Source organism: Sturnira hondurensis, unplaced genomic scaffold, assembly GCF_014824575.4.
Source record: "Sturnira hondurensis isolate 20B ecotype Veracruz unplaced genomic scaffold, ASM1482457v3 Scaffold0013299, whole genome shotgun sequence".
Taxonomy (NCBI): Eukaryota; Metazoa; Chordata; class Mammalia; order Chiroptera; family Phyllostomidae; genus Sturnira; species Sturnira hondurensis.
This window is the reverse complement of record NW_028085930.1, coordinates 8,630,618-8,649,765: the sequence shown is the minus strand read 5'-3', so window position 1 is coordinate 8,649,765 and position 19,148 is coordinate 8,630,618. Positions and strand designations below refer to the sequence as shown.

The following is a 19,148-nucleotide window of genomic DNA, read 5'->3' as shown; positions in this document are numbered from 1 at the left end:
ATATCTATTTCTTTAAAAATACTAATGAATACATAATATTTTGAAAAGTACAGAAGCATGAGAAGGCACAAATACATGACTGATATGTGCAAAGCTGCTTCTAACAATGAGCATATAAATATTAACTACGATTATTGCTGTGTAGATATAGAGGACATTAATGAGAATGTCTTTAAAACCTTATGTCAACTATTCTAAAAATGAGACTAAAGTTAAAAGTTTCTAGAAAAATATAAAACATCAAAAATTACCTGAAAAGTAAGAAAACTTAAGTAGAAGTCAAAGATCTAATCACCACTCCTAACTAAAATCTCCCCATGTCTGCCTAGTTTTACAAGAATGTTCTACCAAACATTTAGGGAATCAGTTATTACCATTTGATATCATATATTTCAGAACATAGAAAAAGATTATAAACTATTTAACATATTTTATTCAGGTAAGATAACACTGATGCCAAATATAGGAGTAGAACAATAAAAGCATATACAAATATAAAAGAATAATGTAATCTGACCAAATAATGTTTACCCAGGAATGCAAGGATAGTTCAACATTAGAAAATAAGGGTACTTTATTGACTAAAGGAATAAAAGAGTATTGTTAGTGACTTTTAACTTAACTTTAGTGGGTTCAGAAGAAAAACTTTGGATGACTTGAACCACTTGAAATGTATTGAGATTTGTTTAATGGCCCACAATAGGATCTACCTTGGCAAATGTTCTGAATGTGCTTAACCAAAGGAAAATGTGAAATTGGCTTTTGTTTTATGTAAACAGGAAGTTACTGAACCATCTATTTGTGCACCAGACTCCAGGCAATTCATGACCTATGGCTTTTACATTAAAAGGGAATCTGTAGTTTAGTCATCTGTAGAGGAATGGTAGATTTGGACTGTTCTTTTCTCTCTCTGTATTCATACCCTTTGCCATGAGACTCACTAAGCCCTTTCACTAGAGTGGGAAGAATATATTTCTCCACTTCATTAATAGGTCGGTCCATGTGACTAGGTGACATTGATCCAAAGAGAATATGGAGACATGTAAAAGAGACCTAAAACCTGCCCAAAGCCTGGAATAAAGTCCACCTTACTCAAGAGATATCTGAGATGATCCGGGGAGCCGTGCACAAGAAAATTAAAGGCTTTTGTTATAAGCCTCTGGGTTTTAGAGTGGTTTGTTATACATAATTATTGCAGTGATAGAAGAATAAATGATGAGCCATAGAAGTAGAAATGAGCCTGTAAACTGGATAGAAGTTTCAAATCAAACTCCCTGAGAGGAATAACCTGGATATGAAAGATTGGTGGATGAAGTAAAAATGTGAATGGCTAATTATGTAGCAGCTTTTGTAAACAGAAGGAATCTGTAAATTTGTTTAAATTTTAGTTTTAAAGGGGTTTATCAAGTACTGCCTGACCTGGGCATTCTCTGGGTTCCTGGGAACACAGCAATGAACGAGATAAACACAGACCTTGACCCAAGCACTTGCCCACCTGAGCAGTGGCTGTTACACCTGACACGTGGCTCCACCACCTGTGTCAATCCCATCGAGTGGGATTTGAGATACTCTGAAGTTTCTGGGGGTTAGGTCTTTATTTCAAATGGAGATAGAGAACATAACCATTTATTTATCCTACTGTGGTGCTTTATGACATTTTTAAGTTATGTCAGGACATTTCTGAGATACTAAAAGGAATAACAGATGACTTCAGTAATCAAAGCAACCAAGATTTCAATGGATGAAATAGTCATTATATTAGCCAGGCTTCTTTTACGAAGTGAAATACAACTAACTAGTTTAGGCCAAGAAGGGTTATTTCCTGGCCAATGTGTAAAGCTTGTGGGAAAGACGGTCTTAAAGATGACTGGCACTGGAACTCAAACACTCCCACAAAGTTCTCCATCTCTCTTCTCTGTAGGTCAACTTCAACCTTTCAAGTCTTTCACCATGAGTGTAGTGTGGCTTCCATAAGCCTTATCTTCTCACATTTATCTTCTGAGGAGTGAAAACCCAGCCTCTCTGAATACAAGATCTGGGGATGAGTGGCCAAATTTGGGAGGTGGGGCCCTGAAGAAATGACAGATCTCTTTGGAATCATTTAAGTAGGATCAGTATTTCCCAGGAGAAGGGAGGGTTCCTCTAAGAGTTTGAAACAATAGATGTCCGGTAGAGACATGAAAGTTAATGGTTACAATGATTATGTTGTGATTTATCTATAGCTATACATATATCGATTCTATCTATCTGTACATAGTGCTACAGAGACTGGAACAGCTAACACTGAGTGGAGGTGATGATGAGGAAGAGGCTTTACAGAGGAGGTCACATCTGAGTAAGTCTTTAAGGATCTCTAGAATTTTACTTGATAGGCAGATGGGAACAGCATTTGCAAATATATAAAGGTATGGTATGTGTGGGCAACAGCAAGACTGCTTAGACTTTGGTGTAAGTTACAAAAGCACACTGCATTTAGATCACAAAAGAACTTTTATGCCTTGCTGTAGGTTTAATTCCATCCTGTAGGTTTTAAGAAGTTTTATGGGTTCCTGGGTCCAATTTCAACCTGGGTGTCAGGGGTGATTCCCACACGACACCAGGCAATTCTCAGTCACCAGCAGGGTGTCTGAGAATTCGACTCAATTCTGACACTGTCCAGAGATAGCATCAGATTCTGCAAACTGAGAGCTCAGTCCCACAAGATACTTCCCCTACCCAACTTCAGGCACCAGCTGCAAGCCCAGGTGACTGCAGACTGGAGGTTCCCACGACTCTCTCCAACTGAGGATTCCAATCACAAATTCATGCTATTACGGGTACTTCTGACTGGACTGACCGACTATAAATCCGAGGTTCCCACAACCCCCTCCTCAGGTTTGATTAATTTACTAGAGTGATTCACAGAACTCAAGAGAAGCATTTTACTTACTAGATTAAGGGTTTACTATAAAAAGATATACCCTGGCTGGTCTGGCTCAGTGGATTGAGTGCAGCCTGTGAACCAAAGGGTTGATGGTTTGATTCCCAGTCAAAGTACACGTCTGGGCTGTGGGCCAGGTCCCCAGTAGGAGGTGCATGAGAGGCAACCACACATTGATGCTTCTCTCCTTCTCGTTCTCCCTCCCTTCCCCTCTGTCTAAAAAATAAATAAATAGAATCTTTAAAATAAATTATAAAAAGATACAAAAGGGACAGGTAAATTGAAGAGATGTATAGGGCAAGTTATGGGAAAAGGGACCCAGAGGTTCCACGCCCTCTCTAGGCACACTATTACCCTCAGATTTCCAGGTGTTCACCAACCTGGAAGCTCTTTGAACTCTCTCCTCATAAGTTTTTTTGGAGGCTTCATTGCATATGCATGACTGATGAATCATTCATTGGTGATCAATTTGGCCTTCAGCCTCTCCACTGGAAGAGGTTGGTGTGAGGGGATACTGAAAGTTTCAACCCTCTAATCTCCAGGTTGATGCCCCAGCAAGCCAGGCCTCAGGCCTAGGTTACCGAAGGACTCTCCAAAGTCATCTTATTAGCATAACAAGACACCCTTGTCATTCTTATCACAGGAAATTCAAGGGTTTTGGCACTTCTGAGCCTGGGATAGGGGGACATAGACCAAATAAGTATTCTTATAATGAACCACCCTATCACAGGGAGCCACAGAGTTCTTTCTCTAGGTGAATTTATAATCAGATTTCTATTACAGGAAGATTGGTAAGCAGCCCTGAAGTTGACACTTCGCTCTATAAACTTGAAGTTGGCCTGCTGCTCTAATCGTCCTCCTTGATGCCAGGGACACTTGTAAAGGCACATAGTTTGTAATAAAGGAGAGGGACACTTTCTCCTCCTGAAGATTCCTCCGTTTGACTCTGCCAGAGGTCAACGGCTTTGACCTTCCACAGCACGAGGGCGAATACTGGGGATGGGGTAGGAAGGCAGGTCTGGGACACAAAATGCTGGTTATGGAACATCTTAGACAAAACTGCAACCACATCAGTAGTTGGTCTGGGTTTGCCTTAGTACTCTCCTTGACTTTTATACCAAGTACCTGGGCTTATATTTCTTTCATTGGCTTTTGGAAACCTGACAGACTGTGAAACTGTTGGGGCAAAAACCCTCCTTCTTGTCCATGTCGAATCAGGCACAGAAATTCATAAGGGTAAAGCCGTACTTTCTGTTTCAACCCTCCCCCTTGCTCCCACTATTATTCCATTGCAGAAAAAGAACACTACATGTGAAACAACATATATATCATACACACTGCTTTCTCCCGGTAGTAGCTGTAGCTGAAGATGCTGGGTCACAGGCTCCAGTGAGTGACAGAGCTCCCCTGCCTCCCAGTGTTTGCATTACAAGTGAGGAGAAAGGGTCTCCTGTGGTGTGTGTTTTCTATCTGGGCTCCTCCGCATCCTGCTGGGGCTGGGGGGCATGTGCTGTCACTTCCTGCAGGATGCTGTCCTCAATCCTTGCAGTGTCTCTGTCCATAACTTCCTGTTCTGAACACTCTTGGCAAAGGCAGAGAAAACTGCAGCCTAGAATTTTGCCATGTCTAAAGAGCCGTGTTCTCTCTTATACAGAAATGCTTTGCTAAAAAGATCTTATGGATGATTTAGTGTGGAATAATTAGTTACTGCATTCCATGTCTTTTGTGAAATGAGCCATTTCCGCCAAGTAGGAAACAAAATAGTGTACTGAAAGATGTTTAGGACAAGATTTCATTCAGATGAGCAAAGGGGAAGAAAGTATTTGTTTGGCATCTACCAAATGCTGCATACTGCTGTATTAGACATAGGTGACATATCTAGTCTTCAGGACGACCTATAGCATAAATATCACCAATGATTAGTAGATAGGGAATCTGAAATTTAGAGATTAAGTAACTTGCCCAAATCACACAGCCCATAAAAAACAGAGCTGGGTTTCAAACCTAGGTTGATTATGTTCCAAAGATTACGTCCTCAGCCACAATGTTAAAGCACAGAAATATTTTATTTCTTTTTTTTCTAATCCTCACCTGAGGATGTTTTTAAATTGCTTTTAGAGAGAGAGGAAGGGAGAGAAAGAGAGGGATGAAGAAACATTGATGTGAGAGAGAAACATCAAGTTGGTTGCCTTCCCGTATGTGCCCTGACTGGGAATCAAACCTGCCACACCAGCCAGGGCTTATTTAATTCTTATGACATTGTTGTGTGGCAAATACAATTTTTCTCCACTCTTTTAAGTCATCAAAATTCACATTACAGTTTAGATGACGTTGCATTAACAGAGGTAGTACTTTCCCCTTAATGGCTTCAAAATATGTAATTGTTATTCAGGTTTCAGATGGGCTTTAAAAAGATATTTTACCATGTTTTTAATACCTTTACAGTCAAGGCAGAGAAATAAAACTGAAATTAGCATTGGCCTGTTATAAAGGCTCAGAGCTATTATCCTTTCAGGATAAATCAAGGGAACTCCTGTCTGAGGCTTTAGGCTTCAGCCCACCCTGGGGACCCTCTTGTTATCTTCAGACTCACCTTCCCATCCAGGATACATGACGTTTTTTCTCATATTTTTTGCATATCTTAGCTTTTCTTAACCACTTAGGGAGGTGGTGGGTGGGGAGGTGAGTTGCCATTTATTTTCACCAGGAACTCCTGGGATTTCCCCTTCTGTTATTCTTGGAGGCAGAGTGTCTCTCCTAATGAGACATGGCTCCCCGGTGTCCCAGAGGTAGACTCAGGGCACTTGGAGACCCAGTTCTCACACTCTTCTTAAACTTTTATTGATTCTACTGCCTTCAACCCTCCCACCCCCGACTGCTGGCTTTGCTTTCCACTGGGATGCAGTAACATGAGACAAACCTTGATTACAGTGTGCTTGTCAACTGTTGAGTCCCCCACCCCAAAGACCACCAGAAAAACCTGTTCACCAATCACAGCTACTTAATCAGATTTACTACAGTGAAGATAAATACCATACTGACGGTCTTCGTAGTGTCTCAGAAGGGAAGTCAGTGTGGAATGTGAATAGTTGTTAGGTCTCAGGCTGGATGAATTGTAGGTGGATTTGCCAGCCAGAGAACTTGTTTGGCTTGGTAGGATTTATGGTGTAATAGCTTTGGATTGCTGAACGGCGGGAGATGAAGGAGTTGAAGTCAGTCTTGTTGAGCAAGTCGGTTGGTACTGATAAGTAGGATGTTTTGGTTGGTCACAGTTTGGTCTTTTGGGAGCAACTATTACCTGGAGCAAGTAGCTAAGTCATTTTTGCTTGTTCTCTGTATGGCTAACATTAAGAAAGGAAAGTATAGCAGATTCCAATATTGTTTAATACAGGGACAGGAAAGTATGTTGGCTTTAGTTAACAATATTCGTTTTACTTATTAATTTTTTGGCCTACTTCTATATAAGCATGCCGTGCATAATTGAGTTACTTGGTGAGAGAAGTGTTTCCTTCCCCCGACCTCTTTTGATAATTCTGATTGCATCAAGGAGAAAGTCAATCATGGTCATTCAAATCATCTCCCGTCCAAAATCATACTGCATATTTCTGCTAGTATGTGTTTTACCTTTTTGGAAATACCATCATTTTTTCTCAGGGGGAACTAAGGAGCGCAGAGTGGAGCACAATTTAATGTCACTCACTCTAATGTAAGGATAGTCAACTTTTGTCGTCCCATGGCACGCGTAAACTAATTACTAAAATTCTGCAGCACACCAAAAATATATATATTTTTGCCAACCTGGCAAAAGATAGGTACAATTTTGATTCATTCACACTGGATACCTATTGTTGTGTTGGTTATAGTCGTTTATTTATATTTTGACAGTCTAAGGGAAAAGAGGTTGGTGCCCTTGACTAAATAGTCAGGTATTGCAGGTTCTAAAAACTCTCGCAGCATACCAATTACAAATTGCTGCTCTAATGTTATCTCCTAATTTAAAACAGTTGTGGAAGACCCAGGCTGTAGGAGCTGGGCTAGAGAAAAGCAAATATAACTAGTAGTGAATTCTGGGAGAACAAGAGCCATGATTTTAAAATTCTGGATTTTTTTCTTTTATTCAATACCTTTTCCTTTACTAGAAAAAAATGGCAAGTGAAGCCAAAGTCAGATAAGTGTCATGAGTCCAATGGGGCTATTCTGTGTGTTAGGAAATTGAAAACTTGGTAATTTTAGTGCTTGAATTCCTTCAAATGTTGAGCTTAAAACTGCTACTTTTTGGAACATATTAAATTAGATTAATGGGTCCTTAGTAGAATAAATGTACTTTTCAATAAAGGACAGATTTTATATTATAATATCTTAAGAGGAAAAAACCTGTTTCAAATTTATAAGCAGAAGACAGGAAAAAGAAATATTGAATTCTGTGGAAAAGATCATAAATTTCCAAAGCCACTCTTTTATCATATTATGATTGTGAAATCTGAATTGTAATTATGTTGCAAGTAAAATTGTTTCTACCATAATGTTTTCCAGAAAAGTTACTCAAGACAGCCAACTTCCATTTGACTCCAATGCTGACTGCTACTTCACTAAATTGTGGGGAAAGAGCCCCACCCTTCTCCTGAAGTTCTTTATGTGTCTTTTCTTCTCTTGGAATTTTACTCTTGGTTGGGGAAGAATGTTTCAATTAGTAAATCTTTGCACAGTGGGTATTTGGACACAGTATGAACAAACTTTCCCCTGAGGCCAGGCACAGAAGTGAACTGAAGTTATGGTCTGTGCCCAAGACTCCAGTTTCCTGAACTTCTGGCCGTGGGCATCACTCAGTGTCTCATCCGATGGCCAATGGCACATTCTCCGTGAGAGGCCTGGACAGGATCTGAGACTCACTGATAGTACAAGACGAGTCTTGAGTGGGTGGGAGGGCATCTCAACCAGGGAAGCCATTCTTTGGCACCTTGAATTTTTTTTCAATGTATAAATATATGATGCTATGTTTATGGGCATATATCACAAATATATGAATTGTTTCAATTTTTACAATGAAATTCTAATAACAATTCCAACACAGCTGATTTTAGAATTTATATGAAAAAGATAATAGCCAAGATAATTCTTATGGAGAAGAACTCCGTAGAAGAACTCACTTCACCAGATGTCAAGACTTATTATGAAGGTACAGAAACTAAGACAATGGGACATTTGAACAGAATTAGATGAATGACTTGCAGAACCTAGAATCACACACTCACAAATGTGGAAATCCTATTTTTGACCAGGGTGGTATTGCAAATCAATGGAAAATAATGAAAATATTCAAAAATGGTCCTAGGAAATATATGCATATAGAAGGAAGTGAAAAATAGATCCCTATGTCATACCATATCAAAAATCAAAATACAAATTCTTAAACTTATTAGAAGAAACGAGAGGAGAATATCTTTATTACCCTACAGGTAAGAAAGGAAGCTCTTAAATAAGTTACAAAGAACACAAACCAGAGAAAGATTAATACATTTTACTATATACAAATTTCTAATATTAACCATCAAGTGTGTTATTTTCTTCCATGTTCTTCTTTTAACTACCTACTGAATTCTAGGCCCCTGGTAGGCCCTGGGGATTGAATAGTGAAGAAAGCACTGTGGGGAGCAAAAGATATATTTGGCAAGTACGTTTAAGTAGTGCAGTGTTAAAGGAGGACTGCAGAGCGCTTTCACTCGCCTGGAGCAGCAGGAAAGGCCTGCCCATAGAAAGGATTGAGAAGGAGGGAGCTATGGGCACTGAGGTAGGAGGAACAGAATGCTCCCGGCCAAGGGGAGGGCAAACTCACAGGTTCTGACAATCTACGATATGGCCGATGAGTTTGAAATGAGGAGAGCTAAGGGGTGGATGGCACAGGACGAAAGAGCAGTGGCAAGGGCAGATCATGCAGAGACTTGGGGCCATGGCTAGCATTTTGAATTTCACTTAAGAACCATGGGAGACATTAAAAAAATTAGGACAATGGTGAATAGATCGGCATTGTCAAAGAGCAAACAAAGAAAGCAAGAGTGGATATGGGAAAAGCACAAATCCCTTTCCTTTAGATGCTATTTCTCAACTGTGTTTTATAAACGAGAGTAGGAAGGAAGGAAGCTTTAAAAAGAACAACATATCACATAAACAATGTAAGAGCATTGTTAATGATCAATAATAATTAATAATCACAATAATAGTTAATATTTCCAGAATACTTAACCCAGGCCAGAAATAGTTCTAAAGACTTTACATATATTAATTCTTTTAACTATTTTACAAAGTGGGTACTATCCTGATTTTTGTTACAGAAGGAAGTTCATTAGCTTGCCCAAGGTTACCCAAGAGCTTGGAATTGAACCTGGGTATTTTGCTTGTAGAGTCCATGCTCTTAACCACTACACAATTTTGGCCAGAAATTAGGAGAAATAATAGAGCAACTGTTTGTATGCACTCTACTGGAAACTGCTTTCAAACTAAGACAAGTCAAGGTACAGTCAAGGATGCTCCCCAAATCAATGAACAGTCTCATTAATATACTCAAATAAAATTTGAGGTGCACTTGGGCCAAAGTCCTGTTCGTGAGTCTAGTTACAACTAAGAAAATCAGATTTATCATCTTCGCCTGACTGTACCAAGCGCTGCTCTGGCCCAGAAGGTTCCCCATCCACTTCCTTCAGCAACGGAGGCAATGCTGAGATTGTGTGGATAATTTTCACGGCAGCCATGGTTTAGATGTGAACCAAATCGCACACTTGCAAATGCAGTAGCACCCAGGTGTGCACATTTTACTCACAGAAATGCCCACACTCCTGTGAACAAGATTGGCCTGTGGCTTGGGAAGACCTTGCCCTTCCAGAGTCCTATCGCAAGCCACTTCCCAGGAACAGTTAAGGTCTGTGTTCACAGCCACTGCCACAGTCTACACATCCGCTGGGCACCTGTGCAGGGTCTGTGAGGTTGCAGGACACTAGGGGGGTTCGTTGTGAGGAACTGTAGACCGAGGCGGCTGTGGGAGGAGAAAGCACATTGTAAGTATGGAAGTGGGGGGCACTTGTGGTGGCTGTTGTCTCAACATGTTCCTTGATAGCACTGCTCCCTTTCATTCACTGTCACTTTTTACTTCTCTCTATCCGTTGTCAGCAGGGTTGCAGCCAAGGGTCCTTTCTATAAACTGCCTCTGATTAGCATTGGCTCAGGTGTCCTTTGTCTGTTGAGGTTCCAACTACATGTGATTTCTGATGGGGGACCAATGGCTTAGACATGGATGGCCAGGAAAAACAATTACAAAACACAGTTAGCAACGTCGGTTCATTTCCTCTGTGTGGGTCTGTGAGCACAGAGGTGTCTCTGCCTTTCTCTGAATGCCCTGCAGTGCATATTATGGAAGTGTGACCACAGCTACTATTTTGACCCGGACTTTCCACTTAGCCATTTTACTCAGTCCAATAAGCAGTCATCTCGGCTGTGACAAATAAAGCATCACATGATCACATTGCCTTCCAAAGAAGCCACTGTTTACTCCTAGGAATGAAGACAGCAAGTCACTGACACCCATTAATAGGTCTCTCACAGCTGAATCACATCAACAAGAACTCAGTGTGAGAAACTTTTCTTCTCCAGTAGGACTGCTCTTTGGACTCACAGGCTCTACTCTACGCTCCCACGCTAGGCGGGGAAAGGCACCAGGCACTTACAGGGAGGAACTGAATTGTCTGGCTTCAGGGCAAGAGCTGGAGGAACAGCTTTCTCCTAGATAAAAGGCTTGCGTTGAAGATGATGGTGATCATGTTCTAGAAATAGCACTAGGTGGCCTTGTACAAAGAGCACAGCCTCCCATCTCCCCCCACCCCCTTTATCATGCCGCTTCCATTGGGTTGTATTTATCTTTCCATCTCTTTGGGGACTGTTAAGGGAGGCCATGTTTGACAGTCAGAACCGGCCTGGAGGACGCGGCCAGGGGCAGTGAATACTCACCTCCCCACACAAAAGAGAAACCTTGTGAGAGAGGAGCCAGGTTTTAGGGCTCTGAACTCCCCTGGTTAAGGCTGAGACCACCTCCTAGAATTGAACATAAATGCGTTCTATTCTATGCAGCACACAGAATAGTGGATTCTAGAAGTCCAGGACACTTCGGCTTAAAGCAAATACACTGTCCTCTGAGGAAAACCATGTCCCCCTTATTAATTAAAAAAAAGACACAAAAGAAAGTTTTTCAATACACATTTGTGTGCTCCTTGTGAAAAAAATAATAACAAAAGGCAGTAGTCCTGACAGCTTTCATTCAACTTCTCTGCATCCTTCCAACCCTGTTCCTTCTGAAAGAAGCATGGAAACTTTCTAATTAACTTTGGGAGCAGCCCCCCCACCCCAATCAAGAGGCTTGGTGTCTCAGAAGTCCTTGCTGAGCAACAGGGAGCCCTATCGCATTTCTTCTTGGTCTTTTAATAAACTTTCATCAGTGTAAGTAATGCAGCTGGTCTCTTCCTGGCCCGTCTGATGAAGCAGACAGACTGATCTCAATAGCACAAGCTGGGATAATGTTTACTCATAAAACCTCGACTATGAAACATGTTCATGAGAAACAAACACGTCAACAAGTAAGCCAACAACCAAACAAAAACCAAGCCATCCATCTAAGAATAGACAATGCTTTCCACGTTTTTCATTGCGATCTCTGGTAAATCATACGTTCATTTTTGTTGCCTGCTCCATCTCCCAACCTGCCCATCTTGGAAGCTGCCGAGAGAACTGCTGCTGCCCTGAGCGAGGGTGCTCTCTCTCCCTTCATCCTCGGTGTCTCCCGATCTTGCCCCTGTGGGAATTTTCTCTGGTTCTCTGCAGGCTGGCTCTCAGGAAACTGCCTAGTAAATAGCGAGGCCTCAGCCCAAGCAGCAGCAGTGACCTCAGCTCAGTGTCTGGCAGATAAAGGCTGCCTCCGGTTTCTGAAGAATTCTGCTAGAATTCTTCCGAAATTCTAAAATTTCTAGAATTCAAAATTCTATCAAGTTTTTTTGGCAGCCCGTGCCTCCCCCCAAACCGCCGCAAGCCTCTGTGGACAAAGCCAACAGGCAGCTGGAGCGTCTCTGGACACTCACCGGAAAACCTGCAAAGGGTTAAAAAGCCCCAGCCCTCAGGGGAGAGCCAGGGCAAGATCAGGGGTTAGCGCCGGCTTAAAACAGCCGCCCTGTGAAGGCAGCCTGTGCTCAGTACTCACCTGCCGCTGCGCAGCGGGAACTCTCGCTTCCCGCGCGCTCCCTGCTGCCTGCTGCGCCCTGGGCGTGGAGACGTTACAGCGCCCACTCCAGCGGTGCAGCCCTCGGGAGAGCTGGGGCCGCCTCTGGGGTTCTGAGTATCCCCGGACACTGGGGAGAGTTCGGTGAGTGTGGGGAGGGGTGGGGCTGGGGCCCTCAGGTGAGCGGAGAAGGGCGCTGAGGACAGGTACGCAGGTGTGCTTCTGTCGTAACCATTCCCGTGATTTTGCACCTGCGTACAATCCCAGACTGTAGAAGAGTTTTGCCAGTTGTGAGAGTAGGTTTTTAAAGGATAGACTTAAAGTTGGAAAGTACCGTGGAGCAGTGCTTTTCAAAGTGTGATCCACGGACTAGCGCCATCTCTATCCCCTGGAACCTCGTGAGACCTGCAGATTCCTATGCCTCATCCTAGACACGCTGAAACAGAATCTCTGGGTATGGACCCCAGGAATGTGTCTCCGGAAGATTCTCCTGCCGCTAAAGTTTGGTAACCGCTGACTTAATTAGAGGCTATTTAGGCTAACGCTTGGGCCCTTCCCTCAGCCCCTGCAGGAAACCTCAAATAAACAGCAATGGGCACACAGACAGCAAAAGGCATTTGACATTGGGGTCTGCTCAGAGATAGTAAAAGCTTAGAGACGCTCATGGTTTGTGGGAATTGCTATTCTGTTTCTAACTATGAACTGCTAGTTTGAAATTTCCTCAAAAACAGCACTCATGGCTTCAACAAGCATTTCTGAGTTTCTACTAATGTGGAAGGTTCCAAGTAAGGTTCTTTCAAAGTAAAGGAGGGAGTTATGTTCTCTTAAATCTCCAAACTACTGGCATATTTTTTCTTTAATTAGGATCTTTGTAATTTGGTACAGTTAACTCAGAATGTCAGGTTTGATAGTTTGGAAGAGATGTATTTATTTACTGTGAGCTCTGAACAAAATTCCTTAACAAAAATTCACATTGGCAAGATATGCATTTTTTATCTTGGTATTGATGTTTTTACATGATGCATTTTACAAGTATAATAAAGGGGATATTGAGATTTCTTATTAATCATAGTGACAGAGACAATTTGTCACCTTCCCTGAAGAGTTCATTGCCAGAGTTGAACCTCATACAAACTCTGAGAAGAAATCAGGTGCTATAGACCCAAATTATGCTCTCTGTTCCCTGTTCTCCAAGGTTCTGAACAACTCCTGCAGCTGAGGCAGGCTCTTCACTGCTGGGAGTAACTCACTCATGAAATATGCAAGGATGAAGGTTCTATGAATGGATTGCTGCCAGTTGTGGTTTGTTTTGTTTTGTTTTGTTTTTTTGGTTATTCTCCTTGGGTAGCTTATCTTAAAGATTAAATGTAAATCCACTGTTGACTCATTCTCAGTCTCTGGAGCAAATCTTTGCAGTTATTTCTCCGTTTTCTCCTCTCTTCAGTGAGTGGAGGCAGGATGCACGATTTTGATGTGACACCTGCTAGCATTATTCCAAAGTTTCTCCCCAGAATTCCCTACCTGCTGTATGGCCACAGTGGTGAGTCTTTATTAGCATGTGAAAGGAGAGAAAATACTTAATAAAGTGATCATCTATTTAGTTATGTATCATGTGTTAAGTTAAAACATCTAAAAGGTTTTGTTCGCAGATTTTGAAGGCTAACTTCTGTTTGGAAACAACTTTGGAAATGTTGGTAAAATTGCCAGGAATGTCATGCGCCTTTGAAAATAAAGTTTGCCACTGTAAATAGTCCCCATCCTGACTCAGGGCTGCACACAGATCTTCTTCGTGAGCAATGAAAGCTCATATACTCAGCGTTCTTCTATAGTGAAATATAGGTTTACAAATATGTCTTGTTGTTATGGTTATTTTGTATTGTGTTATGCCTCCTTCAAGTTCAAATCACTTTCCAAATGAAATTATTTTTGACTGTAACGTTTACCCAGAACTCACTTGCTCTGACAGTGGAGGATGGAATTCACTGGAGACATGACCCTTTCTTGGCTTGCAGTTTGCTTTGAGGATGCCCCTGTCAATCTTGTTAGATCTCAGACCCAGGTCCTCTCCAAGCAGGTACAGAATAGGAGGAGGTGGGCACTGGCCAAAGCTGGGACCTAAGATACGATGAAGTGCATGCCTACCTTATAAGGAAGGGTTAGCTGATGGGGCATTGGCATTTGCCTGCATTTTTGTCACCTTTGTCAATCCTCAGTATCCTGTGGTACTACTTACTACCTTAGGTTCCTCTGACCTGTTTCAATTCTGATCCTTCAAGCCACTTTTTGGGAGAATTGTCATTCAATACTTGGTCTCTGAGAGGCCACTGTAAAACTCCACATTATTTGATGGGCCCAGGTGACACTTCGAGACTTCTCCCTTAGCATGGTTAACTAATAATTGTCTTGGGAGACAATCAGACACACAAAGAAAGCAGAATAATGGGATGAGAGATTTATAAGGCAGTAGGATAGTGGAAAGAACATCAATTTTGCAGCGAAGAAACTACAAGCTCTTGGGTGAGCTGTGCTACCTCTCTGAGCCTCAGTTACTTCATTCGTATGGACATAAAAAGACTTACTTTTTTTGCTGGGTCATACACCTTCTGAGTATATTTCATTAGCCAACTTTAGCTACGAAGAAGGTTTGAAAATATGTTTTCATACCTGAGCACATTGCCCCAGCCATCAATATAAAGGTTCTATTAATTTGAAAAAAAGAGGGAATATTGGGTAATAGATGAGTGACTGGAAGTCTCTGCAACATGGATGCAGAACAAAAATGGTTCTTTGGAGAATGGCAGGTGACAATGATTGTGGTGGGTAATGGTATGTACGTGTGTGTGCATTGGGTAATAGAAAATGGTAGAGAAAATGTGACAACCACAAGTTTCTGGGCAACTGGATGGCTTAAGGATGTTCTAGTCGAGCAGATAGACTCCTGAAATAGGTACCTGGCTGTAAAATTGTAGTAATAACTGTATCTCTATTTAGGTCTTGAAGCACTTTGTATGCATGGTTATATTTAAATTTGACAGTAATTCTGAGAGGTAAAAAAAGATGTGTTTTTTGCCACTTCATTGATGAGAAAGTTGAGGCTCAGAATTATTGCACCCTTGCCCAAGAGTACATGCCCAGTTAGTACTGAGCTACCCTAGACCTTAGCTTTCCTGACACCCAGCTGATGGCTTAATGGATCAGGGGAAGGTTGAAGAAGAAATGAAAGGATAAAGATAAGTTTGCATACTTTATCTTAACCATTGCAATAATGTAAGAAACATAATTTGGAAAGAAGCAGATAATCAAATTTTGTAAATTGTTTAATGATTTAAGAGCCACCTACCTGGGTTCACATCAGCATGTTATTGCTTACTAGCTTGTGTGAACTTGGGTAAGATACTCGACATTATTTTTTTCTTCTATGTCATGGGCTAGTAGTACTCACCTCATAGAGACTTTTTAAAGATAAAGAACAAAGAATAGTGATAGGCATATAATAAGAATTATGTAAGTGCTTGCTGTTTTAGATAGACTATAGCTAAGAGAAACAATTGAAAATTGAGTTGAAATAGCTGACTGCAAAATAAGTTCAGAAAAAAAATCAATAGCTTTTCTATGAAGTAGTAACAAGCAGCTAAAAGTATAATGAAAGGAAAATGTCATTCTCGATACCAATAAAGTTCAAAATAGCTGAGAACTATAAATGTGAAATGTGTTGAACCAACTTCAGTTGCATCGCTGTGCCTGAACTTTATTCTCCTCGCCGCCCCAAATGCTTGTTCAACAGCTGCACAGGAAACCCAAAGCACCGGTATAGCTCTTATGCAAATATACTTTCAATAAAAAGGGAAGCATTTGTTGTATACCAAAGATTAAGAATTATTCCAAGAAACAAAAAATTACACTAAATTCTAAAGCATTAGAGAACAAAGGTTTTATAAAGCAAGGCTCAAAGAAATGCAAGGGATAATGAAAGGCAAAGCCAATGAAAACACAAAAGGAAAATAAAGCCTTTACAAAATGAAAATCTCAATTAAAAGCAGCTGCATACAAGTCAGTCTTATAGAAAATTGAGTTTTGACTTAGAGGACAGCTTTGGGAAAAGTTCCTAGAAGGCAGATGACGAGGACAAAGAGACAAAAATGATTAGGAAGAGTAACAGTGATGGAACACAGACAAGGCGTAGGACTAGGTAGACTCTCTGGGAAAAGAAAAGAACACAAGGAACGAATAACATGGTGTTTCTTTGACCTCAAATTATTATTAATTTCAAGATCGCACCATTGATATAAAACTATCTCTTCAGAAATAAAAAGGCATGATAACAAATATTATTTATTATCGTAATAAATGATAATAAATGAATGTGTCACTTATAAGACATTTCTCAGTTTGAGAAGGACTAGAATATGAAAAAGAAGTATTTTAGTGGAAGAAATGTGGAAATAAATGAAAACCTTCCCCAAGTAAGAAAACATCAGAATTGGCAGGTCAAATGTCTCATTGTGTTTCAGAAACAAAACCAAAGCCCAAAATAAATGAAGAGTAACACAGTGTTATTTAAGAGTGAAAGATGAACTATTGAGACAGAAGAATAAAAAATTAATTAGGCCAGCCATGCACATTATCTCAGTGATAAAGAACTTAGAGGGCTCGGGCCTGTGAACCAGAGGATCGTGGTTCAATCCCCAGTCAGGGCACATGCCTGGGTTGCAGGCCAGTTCCCAGCAGGAGCCAGTTCCCCCAGTAGGGGATGCATGAGAAGCAACCATACATTGATGTTTCTCTTCCTCTCCTTCCCTTCCCCTTAAAGATAAATAAATAAAATATTTTTAAAAAAAGAACTTAGAGGGAAAATGAAATAAACGAGCCCAGCTGGCGTGGTTCAGTGGACTGAGTGCTGGCCTATGAGCCAAAGGGTCCCTTCTCAGTCAGGGCACATGCCTGGGTGGGGACCAGATCCTCATGGTTTGGGGCATATGAGAGGCAACCACACATTGATGTTTCTCTCCCTATCTCTCTCCTTTTCCCTCTCTATAAAAATAAGTAAATAATATCTTCTAAAAAATTAAAAAGAAAATGAAAGGAACAAGACCCAACTATTCTATAGCCACATTCTATACGTGGCTTGTGTTACATTTCTATTAGGCAGCATTGATTTACATTGCTCTAGATGTCAAGTTGAAAAGTAGCAGAAAGACATTCTGAGTTGTGCCAGAGCATGGTAAATATAGCCTAATCTATTGCCACCTGAGTATTTTTAGAGGACCAACATCTTCTAGGAGCTTGTCAAAGTGCAGAAACTCAGGGCCCATTGCAGAGCAATGTATCAGAGCCTGCATTTTAACAAGATGCCCAGGTAATTTTTATGCACATTAAAGCTTGAGAAATGCTGTTAATTCGCCACTTCCTAAAAGTCATCCAGCCCAGGGCTTTCTAACTGGTGTATATTTCATGGACTATAGATGTGCTGAGACACTGACCTCCTTAGCCTGAGCTGTAGGGTGGCAGACCTGGGGCCGAGGACCTAGAGAACATTGCCACTTTCTGTGCGTACACTGATCTATAGTTTTGCTGTGCCATGTGCTAGCCACTTACCCCCTGCAGCTACTGAGCAACTAAAATGTGATGAGTCTGAGTCGAGATGTGCTATAGGGGTAAAACACACAAAAGCTTTTAAGACTTAGTAAGAAAGAAGAATGCAAAATGTCTCAATTTTTAACTTGGTTATACATTGCAATTATAAGATTTTGCATATATTAGGTTAAGTAAAATGTATTACTTAATTTCATCTATTTCTTTGCTAATGTGGCCACTAAAACTTTTCAAATTATGTATATGTTTTGCATTCTATTTTTATTGGACAGTGCTGATCTGGTTGCTTTAGATGGCAAAAGGAAGAATGAAAATAAAGAACTCAAGAATGTATATGGACTTATAGGGCACATTAATTCCATAAACTTAAAGAATTCTACAGTTCTTTAAAGTTAGAAATAAAATATAAATAGCTGTGGTATTGTAGTCACAAAGCAAGAAAAGTGTAATTCTTGAGGAAAAAACCTACAGTATAAAACATGTAAAGTTTAAAAATTTTTTATCAGAATAGATTGGGCTTCCCTTGTCCCTATAAATTGCAAACAAAAAGTTAAAGAAAAGGAGTGAAATGTAAGCAGACTAATTTTCTTATCTTTCATAAGTGGGGGTCATAAATACCATTGTTTTATTTCTACAGCTGATGAATTTAGAAATTTAACTTAAGATGTTTTATTTACAAATAATTTTACTTAGTTTGCTCTAAGTAAAAATCTGGTATATATTATTCCAAGTCAATGATTACTGAAGGGGAAATAAAAATAAAAGAAAGTAGATGACAAACCAAAAAAGTTAAACAAACAAAAACACAGTAGGGAAAAGTAAAAGTGAATAATATAAAATAAAGATGACACAAGAAGCCCAAACATATATAATACAAAATAGAGTTTTAACTCTCCTCTTACAGAAAAAAGTTACAGCTGGCTCAAAAGGCTGAATCCAGCCAAATGTTCTACACCAGAGATACACCTAAAATAAAGAAATTTAATAGTTGACCTTAATGATTTGCTATCCAAGAGAAAGCAGAGATCACAATGTCACATTAGATAATGTTGTGATCAATAAAATTTATTAAATGGAACATCGTGCATGCTTTTATTGCCTCCTTCTCTTCCTCCCTTATTTTTTTAACCAATATATTGCATTAGCTATTGACCAGGCACCAGTAAAGGCTGGGGAGACAACAGTAAGCCAAGGCAGGTGGCTTTCTCTGATGAAGCTTATGACCCAGAGGTGGCCCAAACTGCAGTCAAAGGTCACATAATAATGGTAAACAAATGATGAGTATAGTCCATGATGAAGATGCAACTGTCATAAATAAACCTTATAAAATAGCTGGCATGGTATAAAATATATAAAGCAGAAACTATAGGAAATAAGGGAGAG

General features: G+C 40.4%; 1 protein-coding gene across 4 annotated transcripts in view; it reads left to right on the top strand.

Moving 5' to 3' along the window:
- Positions 1 to 11,963: 11,963 nt before the first annotated feature.
- Positions 11,964 to 19,148, top strand: part of COL6A5 (collagen type VI alpha 5 chain) — a 111,099-nt gene continuing 103,914 nt past the window's right edge. For all 4 annotated transcript variants that reach the window (XM_037061311.1, XM_037061312.1, XM_037061314.1 and 1 more), the window contains exon 1: positions 11,964 to 12,317. The gene's annotated coding sequence lies outside the window, so the exon portion shown is untranslated. The remainder of the gene's footprint in view (positions 12,318 to 19,148) is intronic.